At 36.4% G+C, this 12,807-nt stretch overlaps 1 protein-coding gene across 9 annotated transcripts in view; it reads left to right on the top strand.

Annotated features, from left to right (window-relative positions):
* The window catches only part of LOC150102845 (nuclear distribution protein nudE-like 1-B), a 303,402-nt gene that overhangs the window by 69,749 nt on the left and 220,846 nt on the right, over positions 1–12,807 (top strand). The window lies entirely within an intron of this gene.

Genomic DNA, 12,807 nt, shown 5'->3' with positions numbered 1-12,807 from the left:
TTATTGCATTTGTCATTTTAATTTGACTAGCTCTTTTATTTTAATCTTCTATCTTTTTTTTAGTTGCAGTCTTCTTTTTTTAATCTTTTAATATGCTTTTGCCAGTTATGCTGTCTGTTCTACTTTTTTTCAGAATTCTTGTATCTCTGATTTTTGCTATTTGATCACCTGCTTTTTTTTTCTAATCCAACAAGGGATAGGGAGATTATTCATGTTGAAATTTCTGGAACAGAAAACTGTGTAGACACCAGAATGCAAATAAGCAGTATACTGACAAAAATTAGTTATTTTCAAGCTGATGTTTCACTATTATCACAGGCATTTTAACAATACACACTCACTGAAGACACAAAATGACCTAGATAACAAGCTCTATCATATGCATGGAGGGTGACGGTGGTGCTCGTTGTGATTCCTGGTATTAAGGATGATGGGTATATATGGTGCTCCAATATCTATTCAAATCATACCATTGGTTGTGTTACAGTTACGCAGATTCTGTAGAACTTGTACTGCTTCCAGTAACAGTCTCTCTGATTTAAGCTGGGATTTGTGGAGTAGCCTAGTTTGTGACCAACTTTTATGTTGTTAATTCTGGATATATTTTCTTTTTCCTGACCAAGGTGGTCTATTTTGTCTGTCTGTATTATTAAGTTCCACACTAGCAGGAGATGCTGTAGACACTTGGGGGTGGGGGGAATCCTAGTGATCCTTGGTTTCACTTAGGAAGGTAGATACTTTGTTTAAAGGTCTGTATACTGTTCTGATTTGTGTTGCTTCGGAAGAGATGCCAGTTTAGTTGTACTTTTGTTATAAGGCTAAGGTATAGTGTATGTGTAGTCTGGTTTGGGTTGGGTGGTGGAGTTTCTTGTTCTTTTAAGGTGTTTGGCAAAGGGTTTTTTATTTATTTTTATTTTTATCCATTTTGTTGGAATGATATAAGTAGAGCCTGGTATTACAAGTGCAATACTGGTCCTGTTTAATTCAAAAAGACTGTTCCTGGAAGCAGTACAAGTTTTCTGGAATTTGGGTAACTGTAACCGAGCCAAATATATGGCCTTGAATAGATTTTGGTGCACAGTTCTATCTACCACACAAACAGTGCCATTGTCATCCTCCATTCATGTGACTGTTCTTGTTCGAGGTCATTTTGTTTTTATCTTCACTGAGTGTAGACTCATATATACAAATTAAATAAAATATAAAAATAAGTGTTAGAATATAGTTTCTCTTTTCCTCTTTCTGTTTCATTGGTGCACTTTGCTTAGAAAGGCCTGCATTCAAATCCCATCTAGATCTTGAACCCTTTTTCAGGGCTTTTCAGTTGGAGGTGAGTTAGGTATCTCGTATGGAGATTGCAGAGTTTTCTATTCCAGAAACTCAGATTTTTCATCCTATAAATTGTGTGCGTGTTCTACTGACTGTCCAGAAGAACACACAATTGACAGCTATAATACCAACAATACACTATGCAGGTAGGATTAACTCAGAGCATAGGTTTCAAAGAAGCTATTGCATGACCATTATATATTGTTCATCCTAATATGCTTTGCCTGTTAGGAGCAACAATGGGATAATAGATTTTAAGTATAGGTATAGCAGCAATGGGATAATAGATTTTAAGTAAAGGTAACCCTATACATTATACATGGGAGGGGGGTTGAATTCTCGAAAATCACTCCATATATCAAAATCGTGTAAAATGGAAGGCATATAACCTGTCATATTAGAAATTGTATTCCCAAACAAGCAAGATTCTTATCTTTCAAGATTACTTTAATTGGAAATGCACCTAGTTTTTTAACATATTAACACCCCAACGGCCATGACGTCTATAGACATCCAGCTAAATCTGGATATGATTCTGTAACACCTATTGAATAACATGGATAAGAAGTGCAATTTGGTCTCACTATTTCATCCACCTCGGCGAGGTGGTGTAGGGAGTAGTTAATGCATAAGATTAGTAAATAAAATATTCAGTATGCATAAAACAAATAACTCTTAAAGTAGTTCTTCATTTTCAAGATTAGTACATTGTGCAACTTGCCTGAAAACTATTCACTGAAAATCCGTGATGTTATCCAGCCCTTCTGATTTACTCTCCAAACAACATGCATTCGTGCCTTTACGTACTCATTCAGTGAATGTGTGTTTTCTGAGTTACACACACCACGAAAAGTCTTATTTTGTAGTTCCCTAATGCATTGCCTCTCAAAAGCAATGCACAGAGGTCGTTGGCAGCTCTGAATCTAGCACTGTCTTTTTTCTTCATTGGATATGTAGGTATGACTGGGCATATGCTTCCAAAACAGGCTAGTTTCATCTAGTTCAGGAGGTTACACACTTCTTTGGTGTGTAACCTCCTTCTGCTATCTTTGCTTTGAAGCGATAATGAAATTCTCCAGCTTTGCCAGTCATGTTGAGATTGTGCTGTGCATAGAGATTCTTATAGCAGTGGAACCACCTTTCTCAACATTAGATAGGAAACAGCAGTAGTCCTTATGTATTGAAATGAAACTGTGTTCGAGGGTGGTCTGAAAAGTTCTCGACCATAGATGGCAACACTATTGGCAAGATTTTTTTTTTCTCTAAGTTGGCACATCTGTCATAAGCATCCATGTGAAATTGCAACTCATTCTATAAAGTAGTTTGTTTTATACAGCTGTCTGAAGCAAAAGTGTTGTCTGTATCCCTTGAAATGAATAAAATTGAGTATCGTGCGGTTATAAAATTCTTTGTAAAATAAGGTTTAACGCCTAGAGAAATACGTTTGAAGTTCATAAAAGCTTATGGGCACGCTTCTCCTTTGTTTTCGACAATGCAGAAATGGGCTGCTGAGTTTAAACATGGCCATACCAGCTTTGAAGATGATCCACATAAAAGACGCCCAAAAAGTGTAACAACACCAGAAATCATTGATCAAGTGCACGATATGGTATTGCATGACCAGTGAGTCAAAATGCATGAAATCGCTGAGACTGTTGGCATTTCAAAAGAATGTATAGGATATGTTTTGCAGGAAGAATTGCAAATGAAAAAGCTTCCTGGAAGATGGGTGCCATGCTTGCTCGCAGCAGATCAAAAACGCACTCGCATAAAAATCTTTGCACAGTGCTTGGAATGTTTTAACAAGAATAAAACTGATATTGTGCATCGATTTATTACTATGGATGAGACTTGTATTCACCATTACACACCAGAATCCAAACAGCAGTCAAAATAGTGGACAGAAGCCGGTTGTTCAGTGCCAAAGAAGACAAAGTCAGTTCCACAAAGGTGTTTTGGCAATGGAAAAATTAAGGGATCTGCACTATGAATTGTTGGAACATCTGCCCTATTCCCCATATTTGGCTTCTTCTGACTTCTGAAGAAGCCAAATCTGGGGAAACAGCTGCAATCACCTCTTCGAGAGAATCAAGAGGCGATTGCAGCTGTAGAGGGGTATTATGCAGATCTTACTGAGAACCACTACAGGGACGGGATTATGATGCTGGAGCATCGCTGGAATAAATGTATTAGTCTTAAGGGAGATTATGTTGAAAAATAAAAATAATTTTGAAATTATAAATTCGTTTTTTCAGTATTAGGCCGAGAACTTTTCAGACCACCCTCGTATATGCAAAAACACAGATAACAAATGCACATATAAATAAGAGTTACTACCTGTTCTGTGGTAATTTTTTGGTATTGAGACCACATTATTACCTAAATAAAGAATTTAATAAAAATAAGCAATTAAAACTTAACAAGTTTCATAAGTCGTAATACCTCATCAGGAGTACTGGAACATAAATGTTTTACACAATAAAAGCCTATTAACAATTAATTACACATATTAGATGTTTTTGATAACTTCACAACTGTAACATATAATTGATAAACCATTACTGAATGTCAAAGAATGAAGGAATCTGTTCCCTTTTTTTATTTTTTGAACAACTGAAGGTTATGTTTTTTGGGGAGGAGGCTGTTCCATAGAACAGAAGTAGATAATGAAAGAGAAGGCAGAGAAGTTGGTTTGATGAGATTATGGGCATTGGTTAACAGCAGCTCCTGTTCTTATGATTTTGAAGCAGAGTTGAGGAATAATTCAGCAGAGCACTGTCCATGACAGTATCTGCAGAACAGGCATAAAACAAAACTGTCTTATGTTAGGGGGACTGAAGTGGATCTTTGAGAGGTAGATCATTATTTAACCAGATTACACTTTTCTGAATAGAATTGAGCAGTCTTAGAGAGGATTTTCTTCTACCACCCCAAATTGAATAATATTCCAAATATTTGGCAGATTTGGGAATTTGTGTAGAGTTAGCAGCATTAAATGTGTTAAGTAGTGTCTTTTGAAGAAAAATTGTACAGAATTTTGATTGCTGCAGAAGCTATGGTTGAAATGTGTTTATGCCAGGAAAGGCTGGAGATATATGTAAGTACAGAAAGGAAATTCAGATCATGTTTGAATATCTGTGTATTATTAAAAGTTAGATGGAGGGGTTATGAACTCTTTCTTGCAAGAGATGAGATAGGACCGAATATCAGTGATATTGAAATCTAGTGTTGTCCTTGCCATGTTGAAATATAGCTAGGAGTTCAGAGTTCATGACATTGGTTGTGATAGATCTTGAGGATTCTAACAGTTGAGCACTACAAGGTTTTTCAAATGATAAGGAGGAATGGGTTATTATTAAAAGTTAGATGGAGGGATGTGAGCTCTGAGTTAGTGGTATTAAAGTCTATAGTGTTTTCCTTATCCTGTTGAAATATAGCTAAGAGATCAGAGTTCAGGACATAGGTTGTGATAGGTTTCGAGGATTCTAACAGTTGAGCACTACAAAGTTTGTCAAATTAAAAGGAGGAATGGGGTGCATTGTAAAATTATGGATATGATTTGAAATCTGAGAAAGTGGATCATTTATATACAAGAGGAAGAGAGTGGGTGAAAGTATAGAATACTGGAGTAATCCTGCATTGGTGAGAAAACCAGTGAGAAAGTTGGCAATCTGGTTGCAGAGTGTGGAAGGCAGATCATAGGATAGCAATTGGCTAAATAGGCCCCTTTGCCAAACCTGATCAGATACTTTTGAAATGTCAAGAGTACCGTGAGTTTCTCTGAATTTCTCCATGGCTTGAGTCCAGAGGTGGGTTTAAAGCTAGAAAATGGCTGTAGTTTGTGAATGGCAGAATCTGTATTGCGGGGATCACTGAGTAGTTGAGACATGTCTTTAGGTGATTCAGGAGATAGTTGTTGATGACATTCTCCATAATTTTAGAGATAGAGAACAGAAGTGAGAGCATTTGGATGGTGGTTTGTTACTTAACTTTTAATGCCTTTCTTTGTGATGGGCTGAATTGGTCCTGTATCTGTGTTGTAGAGTAGATGCTAGTTGAATAGGCTATGGGTTAGTAGGTGGGATACCATGAGGATTTGGATGCCTTGTTTGTGTTCAGGTATTAAGGATTCTTTGAGTTTTTTTTTTCTGGCTGAAGATGCAGTGAACAGTTCTTGGTAGTGTGTGTGGGGGGGGGGGGGGGAGAAACTGCCCGTGTCATCACTGCAGGCATTAAAAAGGAGGAGTGATGCCATTAATGGCCTTTTCTGTGGGTTAGATGACATATACCATCACGATGTGAGAGTGTTGGAAACAGGTGGATGAAAGTTTTGCCCAGTGGCCGTGGCAAGGAACCAGAATGTTCAACTGACATTTGGACAGGAGGCACGTTTGCAGCACTTGTCCCTTACAAAATCTAATTTACATTAGTGCAGATTTAGATCTATGAAGAGTTTTTTAGTTCATAGTTTAATCATGAGGATCATTAAATATGTTACTGCCGTCTATACATTGTTGTGTAAACTCTGTACATGACTGCTGGCATAGGAGAGATCTTTAATGTTATGCATATTAATTAGTGACTTTCAAATGTCATGAAGGATCCTTCCTTGGTTTCTATTTAGTATTTCTTTTGAGTAAATGACCTTGGAGGACTCCTTGGACAACTTTCAGGGTAATTTTCCTTTAATTTGGGCATGACAGTACTTCCTAATTTACCATGCGATGTTCTTCTTTAAGGATATGTGCTACGAGTCCAGTTTTTCAGGCAACCTTAAAACCACATGTATGGTTGAGATATGTCAATGACATCTTTATTATCAGGAAACGTACCCATCATCATCAAATTCCTGACTTGTACCCTCAAGGGGTGTACAGGATATCGTAGTACTACACGAAAAATTTACCTCATTACTAACTTCCTATCTACAATTTTCCTCCAAATCAATCTGTTACCTGTCAAGATTCCAACATTATCAGATCTTATATTTCTATCTTCTAAGACACTTTTTACTGTATCAATTCATCTATGTCTTCGTCTTCCGCTGGGTCTTTTTTGTGCCAACCTGGCAGAGAACACTTGTTTTGCTAATCTTCCTTCTCCCATTCTATTTAAGTAACCACACCACTTTAGATTAGATCTACTAACACATTCCTGGATGCTAATAATGTCAAGTTCTTTCCTAATATCCTCGTTTTTAATATGATATTGCCATTGATGCCATCTGTTCACGTCCCTAATTTTTCTCAGAACTCTCATATCTGTGATCTCTAGTCTTTGGTCAAGTGTTTTATTTCTAACTCAGCTCTCAGATTCATAAGTTAAAATTAGCTCGAACATTATCTTGTATAGAGCTAATTTAGTGTTTTGACTAATTTCTTTCTTTGTTGTTGTTATTATTATGTTCCATCGAGTCATTTTTTACTCATGATGATTCTATGAACATATGCTTTCCATTCAGATCTGTCCCTGGCCATATCTTTCAGAATTTCCAGCTGCTTCTTTAACTCCATCCACCCATGCAATTCTTGGTCTTCCTCTTCCTGCTTCCATCAAATTTAGCAAGCATCATCATCTTCTATAGACTATCATTTCTTTGCATAATATGTCCAATTTTTGCTTGATGATCATAGCTTCGAGGGAGCAATCTGGCTTTATTCTATCACTGATTTATTGGTTTGCTTTGCAGTCCATGGTATTCTTCGTAAGCGTCTTCAAACCCATAATTCAAATACATCTACCTTCCTTCTTTCACTCTTTCTCAGGGTCCAACTTTCACATCCATACAGTACTACAGGGAATACCATTGCTTTCACGATTCTGAATTTTGTTGCAAGGCTAATATCTTTAAAGATCTTGCTTAAATTTGTCATTGCTTTCTTTTCGAGAAATAATCTTCTAACTTCTTCAGTACATTACCCATCTTTATCGATTTGGGATCCTAGGAGCACACAATTGTTAACTACTTCCATTTTCTCCCCATCTACTTCAGAATCATTAAGTTCACATGTTGCTGACTTTTGTCAATTTGAGGTTAAGTTTAAGGCCATATTTAGCACTTTCTTCTTTAACTTTCATAATAAGTTCTTCCAAATCTTCTTTGCATTCTGCTAGCAAGATAGTATCATCTGCACATACCTCAAATTATTAATATTTCTTCTACCAATTTTAATTCCAACTGAAGACTTCTCCAGCCCTGCCATTCTTAAAATGTATTTGCTGTACAAGTTAAATAGGTATGGAGATAAAATACATTCTTGTCAGACCCCTTTACCTATTGTGAAATATTCAGTTTCTCCAAGATCTGTTCGGACAGTAGCTACTTGTTCATAATAAAGATTCCTCAGAAGAATAATGAAATGCTCTGGTACTCCCATTGTTCTTAATGCATCCCCAAGTTTCACATGATTTACAGAGTCAAAAGCATTTCTCTTTTGACTGGTTCCAGTCTTTTCTGAATGATCTTAACTAAGCTTTACTTGCATGAGAAATCAGTACTATAGTTCTGTAATTTTTGCACTCTCTTGCATTGCTTTTCTTCAGTAAAGGTATATAAACTGATTTTTTTCCATTTCTTAGGCCATGTAGTTGTGATTCAAATTTGCTGACATATAGCTGTTAAAATTTTAACTGCCTCTTCTCGCAGGGCTTTGAGCAGCTCAATAGGTATTCCATCCCCTCCTGGTGCTTTCTTACTGGATAGCTGTTGCAGTGCTCACCTCACTTCACTCTTCAGTGGTACTGGCTCCTGTGTATAATCCTGCTCTTCAAATTTCTCAATAATTTTGGAGTCCTGTATACAGAAGCTTTTTACTTCTGTAAAGGGCTTCTGTATACTCTTTCCATCTTTCTTTGATGGAAAGAGTATACAGCAGCTTCTGTAAGATATCCTTTGTGTTTACTTTTCAAAATTGTCACCTTGGCACCAATCTTCCCTGTCAGTTCCCTGATCTTTTTGAAAAGATCTCTTGCTTTTTCCTTTCCTGTTTTGGTCTTCTATTTGTTGGCATTCCTAGTTAAAATAGTTTTACTGTCATTGAAACTCTGTATTCAAATATTTCCTGTGGCCTTCATTTTCCTCCTTTCCTGAGCAGTTTTGATGGCATCTTCTGACAGTCATTTAAACTTCTTCTTACAAACTGTTGGAATATTATACTTTGCTTCTGTTTTAATTATATCTTTAATCTCTTCTCATAGTTCATCTGGTTCTCTTTCACACAAATTGAGTGTGTTGAATCTGTTCTGAAAACTAATATTGTCTTCAGCCGGTATGTTTCCACGATCATATCTGATCAACATTTGTGATTATTTCAGCTTCCGTAATTTCACATGTATCTTAGCCACTAATAATTCATCGTTTGTTCCACAGTCTGCACCAGGAAATGTCTTGACAGATTGAATTGCACTTTTAAATCATCTTTGTCCAAGATTTGATTTCTGTATTCTCCATCAGGTGAAAATACCATGTGTACAATCTCCGTTTGTGCTGTTTAAAGCAGGTGTTAGCAACATACAAAGAATTCTCTGTACAAAACTCAATTAGTCTCTACTCTGCATTGTTACGAATTCCTAAACCAAAACGACCTGTTATTCCTTGTTCCTCGGTTTCTCCCACTTTTGCATTCCATTCTCCGATAAACAGCCATAAATTTCTCTTTGGTGCCTCTATAGTGGGTATGTAAACCTGTATGATGGTCATATTCATTGGGTGTCCATTTACTCTGAGAGAAATGATTCTTTCACTCACTGGATTATAACCTAATACATACCTAGCCATCTTCTTCCTGAGTAAGAAAGATACTCCATTTTTACGTCCTGCAGTTGATAAGTAATACATCATATAGTCCTCTGACTGAAAATAGTCCATTCCTGCCCATCTAAGTTCACTTATTCCCAATATATCCAGCTTCTTTCGCTCCATTTCCATCTTTATTATTTCCTTACCTTGGTTCATATTTCTTACATTCCAAGTTCCATATGAAACAGGGAGCCTCCCTTTTCCAACCAGCAACATCAGTGACAAAGCTTCCTTCCGTTTTTGACCTGGACACATCATGAAAACTAGTTCTACTTGTGGAAGCCATCTGTTTTTCCCCAGTTCCATGTTGGATGCCTTCAGGCCTGGGGGGGGGGGGTCTTACCATTCAGCACTATATTGTACTTTCTCATTTCTGGCATGTTCATAGAATGTTCTTGGCAAGGTATAGGGGTGGTATGCTATTGCTTTTCTCTGGAATATTTTTTGACTTTCCAGTCTAGATCCGCACTATTCTGTGAAAATGGGGGCACCTCTGGAAGGATGTGACTCGTTCCCACACAGTATGGTCTTGGTAAAGGAGAGGCTAAGTCTCTGTATTAGAGATATATTGCACATATCTTTACTCTGAAATAATTCCCAGTAAGGAAATTATCCTTTATCCCAAATTTCTTTCTTATACCATATAAATTTATTCAGTTGACTTCCTACCTATGCCAGCTTTATTGATTCTGTTGTCTATTTCCATATTTAATTTACCATCTTCAATAAAAATTGTGGCTAAGTAGCTGAAATATTTCACCTGTTCTATAGGTTCTCCATTCACAATGCAGTTGATATTTTCAATGCTGCTACCTATTTTTATTGTCTTTGTCTTGTTATTGCTGACCTTCATACCATATTTATTACAGCAGTTATTCACTTTAGTTAGGGAATCTTACTGACTTGTACTGGATTTATTTAGAAGTATAACATCATCTGCATAAAGTAAGGAGCTGAGATTAACATGTCCAATTTTGATATCAGGTTTTGATGTCAAATCAATAGTGGAGAAATCATGGGAATATAACAAAGATCTGTGTTTAAGTTTTGTTGATTTGTAAAAGGCATATGACAAGGTCCCAGGTCCCAAGATAATGAATAACAGAGGGGATAATGTACATCTAACACCAGATTTAACATTATACCATCTTCCTGTACTTCAATTCTAACTGCTGACATACAACTCAAATGAAGACTAAATATTGCTTGATATAATGCCCCATTGACACCATATACAACTGTAGCATTTTGATTAGCTTTTCTCTTGGGACCTGGGACCTGGGACCTTGTCATATGCCTTTTACAAATCAACAAAACTTAAACACAGATCTTTGTTATATTCCCATGATTTCTCCACTATTTGTCGTAAAGTGAAGATCTGATCCTGACAGCCTCTATTTGGCCTGAATCCAGCTTGTTCTTCACCAAGCTTTTCTTTCACAATTCTTCTGAACCGTTTCTCAAGTATACTTGCATATATCTTACCAGGAACACTCAATAGGGATATACTTCTGTAATTCTCACATTCAGTTTTATTTCCCTTTTTATATATGAGTTCTATGAGCTATACTCCAATGATCTGGAATTCGTCTCTCTGTCCAGGTGTTCTGAACTATGCGGTGCAGGCACTGTAAGACTTTTATACCTCCATACTTGGGCATTTCTGGTCAAATATCATCTACTCCAGCTGCCTTTCCACATTTCAGGTTTTTGATTTCAGGCAAGATGGCTTTTTCTTCTTCAAGTATGGATATGTATTCCTCATTGCATGATTGTTGAGGGTTATTTACCACTACTGATTGTTTCGTTTAGCAATTTTTTTGAGGTAATCACTCCATGCATTGAGGATATCTTTTTCTTCAGTTTCATGTCACCTTTATCATCTCTAATTCATTTTATATTACTCTTTCCTCCATTTCTGAGCTTTATCAACAACTTCCAGAATGTTTTGCCACCTTCCTGATATTTATTTTCTATGTTCTTACTAAAGTATTCGAATGACTTTTGTTTAACTAGTTTTATACAGTGTTTAGCTTTGTTACATTTGTCTCTGTATTCTGTAAGAGCACAAGCTGGCTTAATTGCCAGGAACTTTTGATATGCTTTCTTCTATTCCTTCACTGCTGCTTTAACTCCCTGTGTCCACCATGGAATTCTAATTTTTCTATCCTTGCAGACAACCTTACCACATGCATCTCTGGCTGAATCAATCAATATTTTCTTCAGCATTTGCCACTGAACCTCCAAGGTTTGTTTTCTGTTCTCAAACTCTTTCTTTTTTTCTTGAATAATGTTTATTATATTCCATGTTTGTGTTGTGTTTTTTAGTCTAAAGTTCACATCTTAGAGCTACTCAACTTTTATTCGCTTTAAAACTTTCTTACATGTTCTTATTTTCAGTATGAAATTCAATTTTATTCTGCTCAAGACTAAATGGTGATCACTTCCAATTTCAAATCCTCTGTACACTCTAGTGAAGATTTTGTATATTTTTCAAATAATTGACATGCAAAAATAAAATTCACATTAGAAGTAGAAAGCAATGAAAAATCACCATTTCTAGACATCTTTGTCAACAAAAACATTGCTGGAGGATTATCATTAGAGGTCTATGAAAGTAACTCGCACAGGCAGGTACCTACAAACAAGCTCTTTCGATCACCCTCAACAAAAATTAGGTATAATCAAATCATGAAAAATGGAGCCTTAAACATACAAAAATAAAAAAATAAAATAAAAAGAAAGAAATGATGATATCAAGCGAAAATAGGTATCACAAATCCTATCTAATCAGTTGCTCCAAAATGGCTACTCAAAAAAAGGTAGAAACTAAAGAAACTTTTATTTTCTGACAAACCATCCCGTGATAACCTAAAAATTAGTTACAAAGGCACAGCATCTGTACCATGCATTCACAATACATCAAGAAAAATAGCAAAAAATATTAAAGGTGGTCAACATCAGAACAGTCTTATGAAGCTTTCTACACTCTCCAAAAACAGTGTTCTATTTTATAAACATGTAGGTGTGTATACAAGATTCTATGTGCTAGTGGGAAGATGTACATATGTTAGTCTGGGAGCTTTTTCAAAATTTGCAGCAAAGAACATGTCAGCAATGCTGAAAACAGAAGAGAAGAAAAAGGATTCATTGTGCACATCCTCAAATAATACCGCGTGGTAAATTGACAAAAAACCGTCCATGCCGTACTTAGAAGAGAATTACTTCAAGAGGTTGTTCAATGAGTCATCTAAAGTCATTCGCCCAAAGGGCACAAGGAATGATCCTTCATGGCATATCATCACGAACCATGGGCTCACTGTCCGTTGATGTCTGATGCCTGTTTCATTATCTTCTTCCACCTTTCTTTGTCCAGTGCACAGTGTCACAGTTTTTGTACACCCATTCCACACTAGTCTTTTATATCATCTACCCATTCTCTGTATGGTCTACCTCTTCTGTTTAAACCATTCAAAATAGCAAACATAAATGTCTTTATCTTCCAGTCCTCACTCATTCTACAGATGTGTCCAAATAATTGCAGCTTTCGTTTTATAATCTTCTGCATTAGATTCTGTTTTGGTTGTATCTTCTGATAGAGCTCTTCATTGGTGATTTTCTGTACCCATCCTATTCTTAGAATCTTCCTGTAACAAGTTCATGGCATAGGGCAGTCATTA

This window comes from Typopeltis vanoorti, chromosome 9 (assembly GCF_054136105.1).
Source record: "Typopeltis vanoorti isolate ZY-2024b chromosome 9, IOZ_Tvanoo_1.0, whole genome shotgun sequence".
Lineage (NCBI taxonomy): Eukaryota > Metazoa > Arthropoda > Arachnida > Uropygi > Thelyphonidae > Typopeltis > Typopeltis vanoorti.
This window is presented reverse-complemented; position numbering and strand designations above follow the sequence as displayed.